Raw genomic sequence first — 15,740 nt, 5'->3', positions numbered from 1 at the left:
GGCAAAAGACGTATTACAATACTGTGACATATTCCCACAGTCAAGAGACCAGGCATGTCTAAAAATATGCCTATTGATTTCTAACAGAAGCGCTCTTCCAATATGCTGGGCTCTCTTTTCTTTTTAGGCTCATTAGATCTTAATTGTGTTTGCAGCTGTTTAAACTTCGGTACTGTAAGTTTGTATCTTATTAACTTTTATCTTAACAAGTATCTGAAGGCAGAAGAGAAAAGCTGGGATATTTTTTAGATGTTACCAAAATAAAAAACCCAGTACAAGTGCTGCCTTTTCTTGGAAAAAGTCTTACCAAGTCTTATAAGAAATGATTGGGAATCCAGAAGTCATATGGTGCAAAATTGTTGGTCGTGTTGATTTAAAGAAAAAACCAAAAACAAGAGCCACATAATATTTTTTATTAGGATCAACCACTGTGCATGCTGCAACCAACCTGATGCAGAGTTCTGGAGAACTTAAAATCTTGCACACTAGTTATTAAATATTATCACATGGATTTTGTTTTAGTATAGCATGATAGATAACACACAAGGAGCTTTGTGTCCCTATTCTATAGGAAAGCTATATTCTTGTCGTTTCTTCTCATATTGTCCATCCGCAAAGAGACAAACTTGTTTTTTTAAAAAAATAAATTCTTTCTGCACCTTATTTACACATAGATACTGCACTATAGCAATCCTTTGCAACTGGATTTTCTTGTATGAACAAGCCAACCCAGTTACAAACAACTGCTCTATTGTAATAATGCCCCAATACCCAATGACACATGGATGCTGCTTAAAGGAGAATGGAGAAAAAACATGGCCTTTGGAGTGGAACAGAAGGCAAACTAACCACTTAGGCCAACGAATGCACACTGGTATACAAAGGCAACTCAAATTGCTCACTCTTGTGTAATGTTTACAAGAGAAATGTGTAACCACGAGGTTACAAAGTGCCAATTGATCAAGAATGCATGACATGTAGTTTGCATTTCAAAATCTTGTCATAGTGTGGGGCAAAGTTGCAGTATTAGGATGAAACAAGAACCAGCACTTTGTTGAATTAATGTGAGAGTGGGAAGATAGGAGAATCCAGTGACCCTGTGTGTCGGATCAACAGATACTGTGCCAAGATAACCACCTCTTTTTCCTACTGTAAACAGACAGGGAATGAAGCTAAATGCCATGAGGAACTGCAGTAGTGGTGATACTTGGAATTGTGTTTCACTTCCTGTGATCATTCTGCATTCAAGGGAAGAGGTGAGGGGACCAGTAGACTGCAGGAAGTGAATTGGATACACAATCCAGCTAGTCTCCAGCAACAGGCAGCATATCCTGCAGTAGTATTCCACTTGCCCAACCCAAAGGTCTGCAAGTGCTACAGTGTGCATGTATAGTTTCCATAGTGCCCACTGGAAATGCCCACAAAAAGTGACTGGATGAGAAATATATGCTCGGAATAAACTTTAAGGGACACCTCTGCGAATAATTTATTTGCTCATATTTGTAAAGCATCATATCACACATTCTGGACATTTTGTATTTACTTAAAAGAAAGCTGCTGTTGTACTTGAAATATTGTTACTGGGTCTGTGAGCCAAATACATTTCCACATGGGATAACATTTTCTGGCTTATATTATTTCATAGACTGTAGGCTAGAGAATCCACGTGGCTGAACGTTCTTCCAGATATAAAAAAGCTTTCCAACACATACAAAAGTAACATGTCAAAAGGAGAATTCTAGCTTTGCTTTCTTCCTCAGACTAATGATAGATTTTTTAAAAATTATGAGAAGAGAGCATTCAAAATAGCACAGCAAAATCTGCACCACATAAATGTTTAGGACATGTTTTAGCTACGGTCACTCTATCAAGAGAAAAGGTGGTCTAATAAGGAAATAAATGCTTGCACAAACAGATTAGCAAGAAGCATAGCACCTCATAGCCTCTGGAACGAATCTGGCTCCCTATTTATCTAATAAGAAGTGAAAGAGAGGCATGGGGAAAGTAAGCAGGGCATCCCTCTTGCAAAAGTGCTTCTGCTCAAAAAATTCTTGACTAAGACATTACACTTCACTACTCTTCCTTGGGAACCAGTGTGTTGCACTGGTCAGAGTGATGGACTAGGTCTGATAGTTATGGGTTCAAATCCCACTGTGCCATGAAGTTTGCTAGGTGACCTTTGGCAGCCACTTGCTTTCAGCTGAACCTGTCTCATAGGGTTGTTGTGAGGATAAAATGGGGAAGAGAGAGCCATGTACATCACCTGAGCTCCCTGGAGGAAAGGAAGGATAAAACGTGATAGATGTTTGAGAGATTGGTTAATGTAGACAATGATACACAACTGAAAGACATCAGTAAAATTTGTTGGCTTTGCTTTTATCATAGTTGGGGAATGAGTCTGGACTGCTAAGGCACTTGAGAAAATAAGCAAGGCAATTGGAATGGATTTAATGAGTTACACCAACATGCAAAGTTTTGTTTTACACAGCACTGTTCTCCTAGCAGAATGCAAAACAACCATTCCCAGCAACAGAAAGAACATAAAACTGGCAGTTATAAACACAATATTTCACCATTTCAGAGAGTGATAAGAATCACACAAACACACACAAAAAAGCATATGGTTCTTGGCGAAGCATGTGATGGTTCACAAAATGTTATATGTTGGTTTCTGAGTTAGGAGTTTTAATTTATTTGAAGATCTTAAAAATATTTTGCTGTTATACAACAAGGACTGAGTTAGCTTGGGCAAACCGAACAACAAGTTTTTAAAAAAATAAACGAGGTACAGCTCTGTGTAATCAGTAGGGACCCTGGGAGCTGGCATAGCCATCTTAATACAGTTGAACAGTGTTAAAGGATCTTTAAAAATGGAACCACAAAAACCTCCTAGGGAGAAACAAACAGAAAAAAGAGGGTCATCGTGTCCCAGTTCATTATTTTGTGGGAATATGGTGAGGCAATGGCTGCCTTCTGCAGGCATGAAAGGCTCCTTTCATTCTCTGTTAGCAACAAAATACAGATCCTGCTCAAAACTGTTTCGTTTGAAAGAGAGAGTTTCAGAAGCCTTGCCTGGGAGAAAAATATTCAGTTCTGGCAGGCAACCTTGGATGACCTCACCAGAAACAGCTTCTAGCAGCCTTCGAGAATTGTTTCTTGGTATTACATGTACACATCTGAGTCTTTCCTGGGGCCATAAAAATGCCTAGGTCTAAACAAACCTGCATGCTACTTTTAGTGGTCAGTTCTGTTTTTCTCTGCCCTCGGTTGGTCCTCTTCTTACCTATCTGATCAACCAATGTTTGCACAGCAGGAAGCTCTTCCTCTGCTTTTCCTCCCTCTGCTGGAGCTTCCCAGGAATCTGTCCTTGGCTCTCTTCTATTTGTTATTTGCAAACTACCCTTGGATGACCCCACCAAAGCCCACGGCTTTCAGTACCAGCTCTATGCTGACGACTCTCTCAGTGCCACTCTGCGTCTGAACTTTCTCCCTGCCTCCAATCTCCAACTGCCACTTTTCTATTTCTGCTTGAATGTTTTATTTCTATCACAAACCCAGTATGTCCAAAACTGAATCTCTGATCTCCTGCAGACCCCTAAAAAAAAAAGCTTTGTTTTTGTACATCTTTCATATTTTTCGCCAATGTCATCATCCACGCTACAGAACAAGCATGGTGTCCATTTTGTTTTTGATCCTCTCTTTCATTTCCCATATTCAGGCTGTTGCCAAGTTGCATCACTTTTCCCTTCACAACACTGCAAAAATAAAGGCTCTTGACATCTCTAGTTTGTTCATGCTGTGGTCATCTCCCACCTTAACTCCCACCTCCTCCTCCTACCTGGCTGTGCTGTCACCCTGTGACCCCCCTCACCTGTATCTATCAGTCTGGCATCAAAATCATTCACCTCTCCCATCATTCTGTGTAACAACCACCCTTAAATCCCTACTCTGGATTCTTGACTACCCCTGCATCCATCACAAACTTATCCTTAATTTCAAGTCCTGAGTAGGGTTTTTGGGAGGTCACTCTCATATCCTGATGAATGCCTGGCTGTGGTCTTCATTCTTCCAACCAGCTCCAAAACTCAGAAAATAATTTACCTCCCTGCGCTTTCAAACAATGCCAACACCTTTACTTACAGCAAGTTATCTTCAAACCCCAATGGCTCTCCGTCTCTGTATATGTGGTGCCTCAGTTCCTGAGGATCTTCTACATTAAACTTTATTTTGTCCAATGTATGCAGAGGCTAGAGCTAAATTTCTTGCTAATGTGTTAGCGGGGTGCAACTTTACCTCTGATATTGACAAATTAGTTTTTTTGTTATCTGATACTGATTCATTTGTCACTAGCAGAGTATCCCTGTTTGCCTTAGCTGCAAAAAAGATTAGGGCCAAGATTGTTTCCTCAGAAAACTAACTTTTTTCATAACTATCTGGTATTTATTAAGGTTCCATTTTAATTGTATTTTATTTTTGTTATTTTAATAACTGTATTTTATGCTTGTATGATAAATTTCTATTTTTACTGTTTTTAACTCTGTATTGTGACGGCCTTTGGCCATATACAATTAAACCTACTACTACTACTACTACTACTACATCCAACAATAATATATGAATGTCCACTAGTTGCATGCATTTATACTACTAAAGTCTGATTATCTCCATCAGGATTACGCCTGGAACTGCAGAACATTTATAACCTAGTTGCAAAGGCAGAAAAATTAGTCCTGTGTTAATATGTATATGAGCAAAATGGGGAAGCAGGAGAGATAAGTCTACTACAGTATTCCATTAACTGAGGTGAGATAGCTTACCTTATTAAATTAGCAAACTTGAGACAAAGACCTGAAAATAAGCTACCTTTTCCATCTTTCTAATGAAGAGTCCTCTACATCATAAAAGTTTGCTGAAAACTACAAAAGCAAGATTTATTTCTGTTACTCTCTATCTTTCTTCCCAATGGGCCCCCAAAATGGCTTACATTATTCTTCCATTTTATCCTCACAACAACTTTATGAGGTAGGTTCAGCTGAGAGCATATGACTGGCTCAAGGTTGCTCAGCGAGCCTCCATGGCAGAGAGTAGGGATTAAATCTTAGCCTCCCAAATCTTAGTCTGACACGCTAAACACTGCACCACAGTGGTGTTCTTTATAAAACGAATATCCCATTCATTTGTATTTATACTCTGTTACCAAGCTGTTCTCAGTTTTATATGAAAAAAACCAGGCTGCATACTTGAATGATTTTGTTCCCAGAATGAGAACTGATGCAAGGCACATCCCCATATATTTAACCCACAGGCCTATCAACAAGTATATTACAAACAAAGAACAAACAAGGTTAGGCACCCCACCGTTGCCTCTGCTTGTTAAAATCTCCCTTTCCAGTATCTCAGCCAGGAATGTCTTAAATTTGATTCAGCTAAATCTCTGATCTCTACCAACAGATGATTTATATCAATACACTAAATGCAGGTGCATTATAATGCCACAGTACATTTAAAAAACCCTCGTGTCATCAGATACTTCTATTACAGCTATATGGGAGCATGAAAACTTTCCCCCTTTATGGCAGCGGTAGCAACAGCAAGCAGAGTGGGAAAATGCAGTCCACATTCTCACTCCACTTGCTGCTGCCGCCCCCCAACCCCCGTCCTTGTTCTGGCCCCTTTTCTCCATCATACATGTGCAACATTGCAGTGTGATAGCAATTGCCTTGACACTTCCTCCTGCGGCCCAGGGAAAAAAATCTATTTTTTCTCATTTTCCCTTTTTCAGCCCAGCCATACATAAGAAAGGAAAGGTGCCCTTTAAGGTTCTAAAAGTGTTTGTGTGTGTATGTACGCGTGTACATGGTGGGCGGCAAATAGCAGGTGCAGGTGGATGCTCTACCTGCAGCAATTCTCCCTTTGAATTGAAACAAAGAGGGGTATTTTTTTAAAAATCTGGTTTAAAGGTAAAACCTCAAGGAATCCAACAAGTCATGCTGTGAATGAGCATGACATCGTGTGGGCATTTCCTTTAATTTGGGAGCTTCCTGTTCTCTGTGCATGGGGGGGGGATTCCTGTGGATGCAACCCTGCTCTCTGATACACAGTGCATTATGCCATCCAGGCTCAGGCAAGTCAAGGAAGGAACAATAATTCTTCCTCCATTTTTTATGTTACAAAGCTAAAAGTGAAAGCTTTCCACAGAGAAGGCTGACATCTCTGGTTGTTTGCTAACCCAATCTTGAAGAAACTTGGTTCCACTCATGTGAAAATTGATTCTACTCATGAAACAATGGGAGGGGTGCCACTGAAGCCAATGAGTCTCTTCTTTCTTTTATCAGTGAAATATAGCATTTCCTCTCAGCTCATGGAATCCTGACAGAATAAATAATTTGATTCTTCCCTTGCCCTTTATTTGAAAATATCAAGGCCAAATCACATGGTACATTGGGGAACCATAATTAGATCAGAGAAGCTAGAGCTGAAGTTAGGAAAACATTCAGTGATATGATCAAGTGGCTTCACTGGTGTACAACCCACATCCAGAGGTGTAGCTATAACTCCATCTGAATCATATGCATTAACAGATAACACCAGCCACGGTATAATATCAGCAACAACTGTCTGATTATACATAAAGCAACATCAATGTACGTAGTGCCTCACAAAGTAACATAATGAAGAAGCAAGACTCTGTGCAATCTAAACTTAGATACTGGGGGAGAAAACAGAGGGAAGGAAGAAAGAGGCAAGGGGAACGGGGAAATATGAGCAATTTAAATTTATGTAAATATGGTCTTTCCTTACTACTACCAATGGTATGGCACAATCTTGGACAGTGAAAATGTTTTCATGTATTCGTAATAGGCAAAACTATTGCTAGCAACTACTGCAGTGAACCTTGATGTAAGATTCCTAACAAGGATATATCATCTCAACTCTTGTCAATAAATGCTTGTTTGCAAAACAAGGTCTCAGACAGCACCAACTGGTGTGCCAAATCCTAAGAAATGTGGTCACAATTGAGGGCTTTATAGCCTTCCTACTGGATTTGACTGTTACGTTGTTGAAAGAAGAAGGAAGGAGGGGCGCCAGGTCTCTTGTTTTGAAAGGAGACCTCCCATTCCACACCCCCAGGCGCCCACTGCTGATCCATGGACCAGCAGCTGCAAAATGAGGAGGGTGTATGTGTGGAATCAGCAAGCATTGTGCTGATGCTGCAAGTTTACTTCTAACATGGAACCAGAAGAGACATAGCCATGCTGGGAGTGTGGAAAAAAAACTTGCCTTAAGAAATATTTTACTTATTATAATGAAGAAAATATTTCATAGGGATTTTTTTCAGTGCTCCTCAAATCTTCCAATTTTTTGTCAGAAAAACTGAAAAAGCCCATTTCCTGTGCCCCTCCCCACAAGCCTTCACATGTCCCACCATGCCAAATGCGAACAAGCTCATAAAATAGGAAGTAAAGCACTACAGAATACTGGCATGAAATTGCGAGAACCCCTTGACACCATGGGCAGAAAACTACTACTCTTCTTCGGTCTTGCATCCTCACATACATTTAAGGTTATATGTATTCCATATGATAATTCCAATTACCATGCAAGTACAGAACCTGGTACCTGACAGAAATGCTGGCATCACAAAAGCCTCAGATTCCTTTGAAGGGGAGCTGTAAGTAACCTCCCCCCCCCCCCCCCGCACACAACCTCCCGAGTGATCCAGAAGACAAGATGCAGGAAAAAAGGCTTAGAAGAGCAAAGCCACATTCTGTTACATTGACTAAGAAAACTGATAAATTTTTTAAAAAATATTCAGCATCTGTTATGCAATGAAAATCAAAGGTAACAGCAATAGACAAAAAATAATACATGTGCTTCAGTGCTTTCTAGGCGAGAAACATGCACCAATCTACTAGCGCCCAGTGAGATGACACTACAGCCAGGATAATTTCAGCAGCCAAAATTGTATGTCTAAATTTTTGGCATCTAAGATTCTGAATATACAAAATTCTGCAGCCAACTGAATTGCAACTTTGTGACTTTATCATTAGCTTTTTTATACCAAGATTTTAGGCTATTTCTATAGTGATCTCTGCCAAAGCATTCCACTTGTATGACTTCCATCTTCCAGTTAACAGCCCCATATGGCAGGACTTCTTAAGTCTGTCTGACTGATTGACTGTCTAATTCTTTTTACAAGAAAATTGGCCCTTGTATGAAACTTCATCCCAGATCCAAAACATTTATACTTGTAAGTTGTTCTGCAAACTTTTTTTGTCTTTTGGTGTGCAACTGACTACATTTCCATATTTGAAGCAAGTCTCCTCCTGAAGTCTCCTTTTTTTTTTTTTTTACCGATATTAGAGGCAAGAAAACAGCTTTTAAAATCTGCTCTATGCTTCATCGGTAAACATGGCCTTGACCCTAAATCTCCACTACTAAATTGCAAATACAATTATCACACTACTCAACTTTATGGATGAAAAAGGGCCTTCAGTTTTAGAGGGGAAAGCTACATTAGTTCGCAGAAAGTATATACAAGGGGCACTTACATTTTGGATAGACTAATTGAGGAAATTTATAGGCCACGTCTCCAGAGATCTGCTTGAGGCAGCTAACAAAGTACAAAAAATAATTAAAACTTAAATGTAAAATAATAAAAATAATCAGTAAGAGACAATAAAATTGTTGATAAAACCCCTATGACACAGATATGCAGAAAACAACATCATTCCAAATATTATAAAAACACAGTTGGCTAGTGGCAACTGTGGAACTGACTCTGCCCTCCTTTTACACAGGTATTTAAGGCCTTGTGTACCCAGAGGAGTAAAGGGCTCTTGTCCTTTGGCTCTTAGCCTGAGGACTGCAGCTTCTAGGTGGTGGCAAAATCAGTCAGGAGAGAAGGAGACCTGCTCTATACGCACCACTAGAGAGAAAAATAGGATACGTTCCTGATTAGGGTGTTTTAAATAAAATTTAAATTAAATCAGCACTGATTACTTACTATGCATTTTAACCCAACATGGGATGCTCTTCATTCTAAAGTAACCTGTGAAGCGCCAAATGACACTGTTCCCAAATTTCAGAGAGGGCTACTGGGCAGTGAAAGAATTCTGCACATACTCAGATGTATTAATAATTATGTCATATTTTGAAGGGTTAAATTCTGGTACTGGGACTGAACTCTCATGCAAATGACACCCAGAGATTCCTACACCTAAGATAGGAAATGAAAATGGATTCCAGGAGGTACACGGTGCTTCTCCCTTGGTCTCTGGATAATAATAACCACTTCACAAACACTATGACATAAAGAGGGTTAGACTGCAGCATTCAGGATACATTCATTACAACTAGATTGACAGACAGTGATAGCAAAAGACAGACAGATATGGGCCTGGGGTGAATCACCATTTAGCAAGCTGGGTGTGTTTCCGGAGAGGCAGCAGCACCGAACAATAGTAGAATGACTAAAAAAAGAAAGCATGTCATGAAATTAAGAATTAGGGGCCTCTAATCTTCAATCCAATCTTCTTATACATGCATTTTGGAACAGTAACAACAAGTTTAGCATTTCAGGATTTTACATGCAGATGCTGTCCTGAGGAAAAACTAAGTCACCAGCAGGGACAGTTTTCATTTGAAAGAAAAATATTGACATCTACCATAGATTGTGTTATCCACTGCAAGCTAGATTAAAGCTGCAGTGTCCCTATTTTGTTACCTAATTTTGCCAAGCAATTACAATGGGTCTCTTTACTCAAACAACTCCAACAGATTTTCCAGCTGCAGAACAATTAAGTGACATATAGAAAAGCATGTATACTCAGTTATGTAGGGCACATTTACCTCCATGTGCTTGCTGTTCTTTTTCTTAAAAAGTGGGAGCTTGTATTAGTACTCACTTATCACAAGACTATACTGTGTTATCCATCTACTTCCAAATAATGTGTTTATTAAAAAATTATCCTGATTAATTTAACGCACAACTCCCCTCAAGGTAACATGGCCAACTGCATCTCCAGTCTCTGCCAACCTATCAAACCATTTGATCTGTTTTTGCCTCTTTCAAAACATGCCACAGGAACTGTGGAAATAAAGGCAGATTGCAGATAATATCCTTGTCTGTCTGTCCCAGTCATTCATAAGATAGTGATCTGAAAGACTAGTCCCTCTCCTGTGTCCCCTCAAGAGGTGTGAGAAAGAAAGAACAAGGCTGTTTTGGCACTAGCTTTCTTCATAACTACTCACCTGATCTTCCTCATCTCTCTTCCTCACTATGACTACTTTGCAGTGGTGATGCTCACCCACAATTTTCAACCTGACACAGTTTTTCTCTATTTTCATAAATTCTGATAACTACCAAAGCAATGGAACAAAATACTATTCTCAAAATGGATTATCTCCACCATTTCTGTCTCTTCCCTTTATGCCTTTACTTTTTTTAGCTCTCTTTTCTGCTTCCTTCATTTCAACATACATGGACCATCCAAGAACAAAACACGAAGACTGCTCAAAAACAATACCCTGGGAACGTAAGTGCACAGATTTTCTCAAACAGCACACTTACAGCTCTAGCATTATGGTAGTAGGACAGAACTCTCCCAGGCCAAAAGAGTTAAAGATATCAGTATCATCTTGGGTTTGTTCTCAAAATTCATTTTCAGCCTAAATACAAACAGGCATGCAAGAGGGGAAGGGGAAGCTTGCAGAGCAAATTGTGTCTCAGAAACCCTTTCCTGCAGCCTACACCACTATGCAAGGGATGGGTTCCAGTCTCAGTCTGTTTTGCATTCATTCCTGTCCCATCTTAGCTTCTCCTCTATCACCTTCAAAGGCAAACACCAGGGGGTGTACACATTCAGGCATCCATAATTTGGTGGTTAGCCATCTAGCTTATTACAGAAGAGCTTCAGAGGGACAAGCCTCATTACTTGCACTGCTCACGTGTGGAAATGTGATACAGCAGGGGCCCCAACATGGTGCCTGTAGGTGCCATGGCACCTACCACTGATACCTTTCGTGGTGCCTGCCAAGTAATTTTAGAAAGTAGGTGGGGTCAGATGGGGCTTTGATTGGCTGTGCAGATTTTTAAAAAAAAACATTGCAACAGCGGCCACCACAGCACAAGATATACACGGCATGAATATAAACTATGTGTGCACAAGAAAATATTTTAAAATATGTTCATCTTAAAAGGCACCCTGAAGCAGAGCTTCTGCCTGAAATGTCGAAGAGTTGCTATTAGAGTTATGTAGAACCTCACTCTTTGAAATGTTGTGGTTGGCTCCGCTTCCTGTGGCAGCCATTTTGTAGCTGTGCCCAGCACTCTACATCAGAATTCCAAAGGTGCTTGCAGGCTCAAAAGGGATGGGACCCCTTTGATACAGTGCCTGTCATGCTGGAGTTAGGCTGCAATTCCATGAACAGTTATCTGGGAGTAACGCAGTGGCACTTACTTCTGATTAAACATGCATGTGATTGAGCTATTAGACCAAGTTCCAACATCAAGTCCCTACCCAACCATGCAGCTCAATGGGTAGTCTTAGGCTGGCCAGTCTCGCACCCAGTCCCATGAAACAGGATTGTTACATGGGGCTGTAATGAATTACGTACCTGGAGGTCAAATGTTCATTGTCATTTCTCCCATTTTGTTCAGGTTTGTCCTAGTGTGGCCCTACTAGGTTTCAGGATGGATTTTTTTATTAGCTTAGAGAATTTTTCCCATTGAGGGATGACACTATTTGACTTACTTGTTTATTTAGAAAAATAAACATGGCATTTCTGTAAGACACACAATGAGTTGCGCTCCCACTGTGCTCATCTGCCTCCCTAACAAAAATGTTCTGGCTACAGGCTTGGAGAGAAGGAATGAGCCCCCCTCTTCCTACCCAGAACTTTAGGAGAATCAGGATGCCACTTGCAGTTTTGAAGAAAATGGCAACCAGTCCTTAATCAGTGTTGGGATCTGGGAGAAACAGATAAAACCCTCCCTCAACCCTGCGTACACTTTTCCTGGGACTAGTAAGCAGGGTAGCTGCTGCCATTGGGAGGTGTGCCCCCAAGCCAGGGCCAGGCCAGTTTGTTTTAGACAAGGACAATTAGGTTCAGATGTGTTAGGAAACTTATATTTCTTTATTTTTACTTGGTAACTTTAACCTTGTTAAGACTGTTTGGGGGGTACTCTTTTCTTTTAAAAATGTAATATGTTAATAAAAGGTTTTCAAGCTTTACTGGTGGTTTTCTGCAGACCTCATGCTTGGTGGCTAAGCCAGGCTGCTTGCCCTTGTAATAAAAAGTGGTTTGGCCAAAGGGAATCAAAGAGTGGAAGGGTAATCTGCCCCCTTCCTCAAAGCAAGCCCTCCAAGGCCAGGTGGGTGGCAGTGGCCTACCCAACCTGTCCAGTGGTTAAGCAGGGTAGAAGCGAAGAAGCAGAAAAGGCAGTGTGAGGGACAAGGCAGTCAACAGCCCAGGAAAGGGTCTCCGTCTGATTCCTCCCACTCCAGGGACGCTTGCCTCTGTGACAAGGGAGAAGACCCCCAGCCTCATATGCCATCGGAATTCTTAGGCAGATGGGTAGGGTTAGAAAAATATTTCCCACTCTGTTAGAAGCTTGCTGTATGTTTTATTTTCTAGGTCACCCAGAGAAGCTAGTAAGCAAAGCAGAAGTTCAAATAAATGAGCTCACGTCACCCCCTCTTAAAAAGAGATGCAGCTACTTATGCCTAATTTATCACTCCTCTGTAATGACTTGCCTATGGCTGGGATATCACCTTGTTTAAAGGCTTGTAACCAAGAATCCAGCCAGCTGCTTATAAAAAATTAAAGCATCCAGTTCAACACAGCTGCCCCGAGACTGAACCTTTTGTGCAACGTGCTGCATGATTACATATAATAGTTTTAGTAGATGATCCAAGGAGCTGCATGTCTAAACAGACCACAAATGAGTGGGAAGGGGGAAAGCAGAGGATTCAACTGACATGCCAGAGGCAATAAGTGGCAAGGCTGTGACAGCCTTAAAATTAAATGCTTAGCTCCTGCAGAGCAATCCAATGCTACAAAAGTGTAAGCAAATCAACACAAGCCAAAAGAAATATCCTTTGCAATCCAACAAAGCCTAATTCTTTTCTTTTATTGGAAAATCTTCCGTGAGAATGTGTTAAGAGTCTGTTTCAAAAATTTGGTTTCCGTTGGGAAGGGACCTTGATTTGATAGCAATGCAAAACTGCTGGTGAAGGCTTCCCAATCACGTGCAGGCTGGAAGATGCGACCTTGAGCAAGGCACACGATGCAGACAGCCAATGTCCTGAAGGGCCTGATCTACCTCTGTCTTACAGGGGAATCCTGAAGACCCTGCCCCCAAGACTGGCTGTTTAGTTTTATTCAGTCTATGATACCCAACCAAGTCTTTTGAGAGTGAGCCCCAAATCCAAAATCTCATCATGATCTACAGAGCTCTCCACTCACTCCTTTCTGCATGATTGGGAGATCCAGGCCTTAAACCAAGATAAGCGAGCAGTCTGAGGCAGCCTTCCAGGGATTCAGAGAGTTACAGACAGCCAGTCCCTGGATGACAGCATGGTACTGCCACATGTATGTTTGTATATCAACAAGAATATATAACGATGTATTGTCAAAGGCTTTCACGGCCGGAGAACGATGGTTGTTGGGGGTTTTCCGGGCTGTATTGCCGTGGTCTTGGCATTGTAGTTCCTGACGTTTCGCCAGCAGCTGATGCCAGCCACAGCTGCTGGCGAAACGTCAGGAACTACAATGCCAAGACCACGGCAATACAGCCCGGAAAACCCCCAACAACCAAGAATATATAACGTTTGTCCATCTTGCCCCATTTCCTTGTATTACATTTAAAAGACCTCCATGCATCTAGCAGTCTATGGCTGCCTTCTTACTGCAGGTGGGAGGAGAGTCTAGGCTGAGATCTGCCACTGGAGGAGGCTTAAGGGGGGGATATGGCATGAGGTCAGAGGGTGGGCATCACTGCTGTGGTAGTGAAGGCATTTAAAAAGCTTGCTTGGTTCAGTTTCTCTAAGGTGCTCCCACAGCAAATAATCGATTTGCTCTTGGGAGACAATGCTTCATAGGCAAGACTGTCACACAGATAGCATTTTTAAAAATGTATTGTTTGCGAGGGTTTTTTTGGAGGGAGGCTGCATAAATAACTGATTTACACAAGCAGAGTCTCAGACACACTAACAAAAAGGAGTATGTGCTGAAGAACTCTTTAGTGCTCTTTTCAGCATTCATCACTAACACTGGGGGAGGACACCATTTAATGCCAGCCTCCTCTTCCCCCAAATGACAAACACCTAAAACAAAAGCCCAGGTAATCAACAAGGCTAACCTAACATGTTTAGGATTGAATCTAAGAAGCGAAAGGTCACGAGTAACTAGAGCTGCGATCCTGTGCACGCTGGCTGGGGAGTAAGCCTCACTAAACTCAGTGGAACTTACTTCGGAATCAACGCACATCGGATCAGTCACACGCAGTGACAGGCACGCCAAAGGTCTGGACACCCTCTTCTTCATGCTCCAGACTTACTACACATCCTTCTGCTGACATCTATCTCCCTTCTCAGCAGGCACCGCTCCCCAAAATTAAAAACATGCCGCACCACAGAAAAAATCAATTACAAGAAATTAGTCGTGGGAGGATGACAGTTGGGGTACAAACCCACGCCGCAATTTTCAAAACTCCAGGAGCCCCATTTGCTTTAGACCTGAGCGCCATTCAAAACTTTTCGTTTGATCCAAGGAGGCGACATTTTTTTTTAAGGTAAACGATGTAGTAAAGATAATGCAACTCTTCAGCTCGAGATTCTCCCTCCAGGGAAAGGTGCAAGATGCAACAGATCCCTGACGAAAGGAGGATCTCCCGGGTGGAGTTAAGAGGAAATACCCCCTCCTCGCCCCGTTTCGCGTTAACCGAGGAGCTCATTGCAGGCACCCAGTTATTAAGCCTGCCGTTTCGTTCTTGCATTTCAGGAGGAGAAAGGACACACGCACACCATGTAGCAAGCAGGCTAATCCCTGCCGGGTTGCAACTGCAAGCTAAAGCAAAGGGGGAGAGGGAACGAGGGAGGGACGAGACAAGCAGAGAGCTTGCAGCCCCGAACGGCTCTTGCAAACCACGACTAGCAAGCATCAGGGAAACCATTCCGGGCGCTCATCCATCCGCCCCGTCCTTGGGCTGCGACAGGAGAGCCTGCAAAAAGCATTCGAGAGATGAGCCTCCTCGCACCTCAACAGCCCATCTGGCATCACAGACCGGAGGCCAACGGGGATTCAAGGAAATGAAGAGCACTCACCGAGCGATCAGCCGCCTGGAGACCGTTGGGATGCCTGCCTTTGCTCCGCCTCTACCGAGAAACAGCCGGGAAAGCACCAATCTCCCTGGGTGTGCGTCTCACGCTTTCCCTCCCGCTCGCTCTAGCCTTTCCTTTAAGTGGTACAAACCAGGATGTCCGTACAGTTGCCTTCCCAGCTCCAGCTCGGCACCGCCCCCTCTGGCTACTGTGAGGACCTGCAACCGGCCCTCGTTTTCTCTACAACACCCCCCCCCCTCAACACACACACACACACACGCCTCAGGAGGGTCACGTAAAATCCCTCGCGTCAAAATTCTCCGTGACGCATGCCGACCATCGCCGCTGCAGGAAACAGCAAAGCTCCTAACCTCGCCGCACTCTTGTTTTCGGAGACGATCAGAGGAAACAGAG

At 42.2% G+C, this 15,740-nt stretch overlaps 1 protein-coding gene across 7 annotated transcripts in view; it reads right to left on the bottom strand.

The window, feature by feature from the left end:
- SLC25A22 (solute carrier family 25 member 22) overlaps positions 1-15,442 on the bottom strand; it is an 83,873-nt gene extending 68,431 nt beyond the window's left edge. For 3 of the 7 annotated variants that reach the window (XM_054970391.1, XM_054970394.1, XM_054970399.1), the window contains exons 1-3: positions 10,574-10,959; positions 9,415-9,473; positions 8,553-8,614 (exon numbers count right to left, since the gene is read on the bottom strand). The gene's annotated coding sequence lies outside the window, so the exon portion shown is untranslated. Of the gene's footprint in view, positions 1-8,552; positions 8,615-9,414; positions 10,241-10,573; positions 10,960-15,329 lie in introns of those variants that run through there. The other 4 variants (XM_054970398.1, XM_054970396.1, XM_054970395.1 and 1 more) reach the window with 3 other exon arrangements.
- Positions 15,443-15,740: the final 298 nt, after the last annotated feature.

Source organism: Eublepharis macularius, chromosome 2, assembly GCF_028583425.1.
Source record: "Eublepharis macularius isolate TG4126 chromosome 2, MPM_Emac_v1.0, whole genome shotgun sequence".
In the NCBI taxonomy this organism is placed as follows: Eukaryota; Metazoa; Chordata; class Lepidosauria; order Squamata; family Eublepharidae; genus Eublepharis; species Eublepharis macularius.
This window is presented reverse-complemented; position numbering and strand designations above follow the sequence as displayed.